General features: G+C 38.3%; 1 non-coding gene across 1 annotated transcript; it reads left to right on the forward strand.

Moving 5' to 3' along the window:
* Positions 1–2,882: 2,882 nt before the first annotated feature.
* On the forward strand, positions 2,883–3,076 carry LOC112808018 (U2 spliceosomal RNA). Its single transcript, XR_003204238.1, has one exon. It is a non-coding gene; the product is annotated as a U2 spliceosomal RNA (small nuclear RNA).
* The last annotated feature ends 888 nt before the right edge of the window (positions 3,077–3,964 follow it).

Here is a 3,964-nt window from a genome sequence, read left to right on the forward strand (position 1 = left end):
GCCTGGTTTCTACCCCCTGCGCCCACCCCCCAATCTCCCCAGCTACGGGACACTTAATTTTCTAGCCATGAGGCACAACTTGCAGTTGTCTCGATATTTCACACCTCTGTGACTCTGCACATTTGATTGCTTTTTTTGTTGGTATGTCCAACCTTCTCTTGATGACCCTTCAAAATCATCTCATAGTGTTCTGTGGCTCCCTGCTTCCCCAAGAAATCTTTCTCTGCTGATTCTGTACTGTATATAACTGAATCTTTGTACTCATTGTACTATGATGTAATTATTTATGTAACATGTCAGTTATTCATGTACAGTATTATATGCCCTGACACATTCAGTCATCAGCTCTTTACTGAGTAGCTACTCTGTGTAAGACATTGTCGAGTGTGCTGGGGATACAGTAGTAAATCGGATAGATCATGTTCCTGCACTCATGAGCCTTCCATTACAAAATGTGTGTTGAACCGAAATGAATTGCCAGGACAACTTGAACTTTACGTTCAAATTTTATGCATCGACAAGACATTCACTTTGCTAAATCATAATTTCAATCTGTTTTAAATTTACTGTTTTGTAATCATGTGCTTCCCCTGTGTGAATTCCTGATTAATGCATTCACAGAGCATATTCCTCCTGCATTCTTGCAGTAAGGGTGGTTGGACGTTGAGGGGCTTTGTGATTTTGTAGATCTTGGTTATTTGGGCTTTCTACAAAGGCTCAGATGGAAGAGGGATCTATTTTCAGCCTTGAGTACAGAGGTTCTACTTTTCTAATTCTCATCTGCCTTATTTTTCCTATTTAGCATGTGCTATTTAACCCTTTATCTCCCAGGGTGCATCTGGTTTAGGTTATATTTTACCTTACATCTAGCATGAGTTGTAAAGCCGTAACCTACCCCTCACCCTCAAATATCCTGAAATCTATTCGATTCGGTTCTGGTGCTTCTTTCAGCCATTAGCCATTAACTCTATGATTCATTCTGAAGAACGGAGGCAGCTTTTCTCTGATTCTGCCTCCCTGCGAAGTGTCGGTTCTGTCTGAGTTTGGCAATTTGGAGTAGGGGACTTCTCACATTTAATGCTGATGTTGATATTCACACAATGACTGTCTTTCTTTTCTTTCTTTCTCTCTTTCTCTCCCCTCCCTCTTTCTTTTCTTCTTCCTTTCTAATATTACTTGCTTGGCTACATCCTGGAATAGTATTTTTCAAACTGCAGGTCATAAAAATGACCATAACATACATTTAATGCCATAATCAGCATTAGAGAATATGAATTGAATAAAACAGAAAACATCAGAATGTGTCCTGGGTAGTAAGGGTAAGTTTTTAACTTGTCACACATAGATACACATGTGTGTACTGGGTTGTGATGGAACTCTTTGCATGGGAAATGGTAAAAAAGTTTGGAAAGCATGGCTCTGGAACAATCCATTTACATTTTTTTCTCCTTGCTGGTTTCAACTCTGTTTCTATAAAGGTATCTTTTTTATATACATTTAAATTATTTTATTTGACTGCCTACATTGATTAAACTGAATAAGTGAGTAGGTCACCATTTTTCTTTTTATTGTGTATTCACCTCTAAACTTGAATCTTTTAAGCTCTTAAAGACCATACTTAGCAGAATATGTTTATTTTGATAAGACCTTTAAATTATACTCCTTGTAACATTTTGGCAGGTCCCCCCCCCCCCCATTCTTCAGAAAGCTCTAGTTCCTTAGCTTTTCGCTTGACCAGGGATCTTTTTCAAGTTAAACTTTAGAGGAAGATCCAGGCAAACATCAGTTAAAAATAAAAACAAGAACCAAAGATAATCCTTTATCCAGCTTAAATGCTTCTGTTAGTAATCAAATTATTTTATACCACATCCAAAATTATGCAGCAGAAAGATCATGTTATTTAGTTGCTAATGACTTAAATAACACTTATTCATAAATGAACTTTCACTCTACACTAATGTGAATAAACTGCTTTGATGCTCTTTAGAATAAATAATAACTCTAGAAGGACAAACTATCCTAAGGCAAGCATTGTAATAGGGGTAGCTCGGGTCTTTATTGCATTTTGTTATCGTGAAAAATAAACTTGCCTCTTTAAAAGGTTCTTTAAAAGGGAACAAACAAAACAGAAGGTCCCAGAAGAGCTGAATGTAGTGCAAATTTCTGAATGAATCTCTTAGGATTTGTTTTTAATCTGAATTTTTAATAGCGTTGCATTGCAAAACTTGAATTATGCTACTCAATTTTAATGGTTAATCTGCTTTAGAAAATACACAAGCTTAATTGTGACATACGAAAGTCCTTATTTAGGGTAGATTTCTAATTTGAGTGCTGTCGGCCCTGCTGTGTAAAGAGTCTCCTGGGTGCAGATTTTTGACAGTGTGTGCGCGCCTTTCTATCTCACCGTGGAACCGCTCTCGCTGCCGAGTCGGCCCGGCTCCTCCACAAGCCAGGAGCAGACAATAGATCGAACCTAATGGAGTTGTGTACTTGCCATCTGTAGGAGCAGCTGCAGGCCCGCATCTGCACAATATGCTGGGACGGGGAGCTCCGCTAATCTGCATAATAAGGAGGAGGCTCATTCCACTCCAGCTAATAATCACGAGCAATCGATGCACTTCATTCCCTCACTGCTGAGCACAGCAGAGTGCGTTTCCTACTCTGGGTAGACAGAGGTCAAGTGAGCCGGGGATGGCGTGGGGCTGAGAAGCCTTCTGCTTACAATCTAAGGTTGCCATCAACTTGTGCGGACCTACTTGGGTATTTCTCTTGAGTCATGCTGACACATAATGCAAAATCCTGGGAATTGTGATGAAAAGGCGCTAGCGCATTATTAAGATTGCTAATCAGAAATGCTTTTGGAGCAATTAGAGTATTGACCAAATGCTTCTCGGCTTTTTGGCTAAGATCAAGTGTAGTATCTGTTCTTTTCAGTTTAATTTGCCTTTTAAAACGCTCTGTTTGTGGGGAGAAGGGCACAAGCAAATTTTGGGCTTAATTGTGAGCCACTTTGAATCATTTGGCGTTCATTGATTTTTTTTTTTTTAATAGCTGCACAATGCTGAGATTTGACTTTTGACCTGTTAATATACACACACCCCAACTGTGAAAAAAGGCAGACTATATGAATTAATGAATCAAATCTATGTTTATCTTCATTTATGATGTGGGGTTGAGATGACTATCTCGGAGGCAGTAGAACTGGTGGTAGAAAGGAAGATGACTATTGAAATCATGTATTTCTAGAATGGCTTAAAATCGCTTTCTTATTAAAGGAAACGCTAACATGGCTTCATGTCTCTAAAAAAATCATGTACTTACAAATATAATTTGATTTCATAGAGTTGATTAAAGGTTAAGACATTTGAACTTAGGTGACCTAGATTGAGGACAATATTTTAAATCAAATTGTAACTTGCCATTATTTATAATGTCTTGTTACAAGAAGTGGTGAGACTACTTTGTCTAATTTCTTGAAGGAAGAATATTTGCATAATTCACCACCCGTCAATGAGGCATAGGGAAAAGAGCATTAATTTGTGGAGATGGAACGCTGGGGCTGAAGAAATAATTGCTTTCAACAGTAAACAAAGCAGCTCACTTAGCATTCATTTCAACCTTTTAATCAACACCATTTGGTTAAATAAGATAGCATCTTCTCATGTGGTTTAGAAGAAAACTTTATTAAAAGTAATTCCCTGTAGATAGAATCAATATTGGTATATGGTGGTAATAAGAAAGAGATCTGACAGTGCAGGGAAATATCGGTCAAATGTTTGAAATTTTGGTGCTAGAAGGCTAAGACAGAGCACTGGTTCCGCCCATGCAGCTGAGCACCCCTCACAGTGCTGTGATTAAGTGAAGAGCAATGTACCAGGTGAGCTGAAAGCATTCTTCCTTGGTTTCCTAATTTTAAAGCCTATGTACTCCCATCGATCAAAAGACTGCCTGTATCTTCTTGAAA

This window comes from Callorhinus ursinus, unplaced genomic scaffold (assembly GCF_003265705.2).
Source record: "Callorhinus ursinus isolate GAN/ISIS: 27379988/994484 unplaced genomic scaffold, GSC_fseal_2.0 scaffold2, whole genome shotgun sequence".
Lineage (NCBI taxonomy): Eukaryota > Metazoa > Chordata > Mammalia > Carnivora > Otariidae > Callorhinus > Callorhinus ursinus.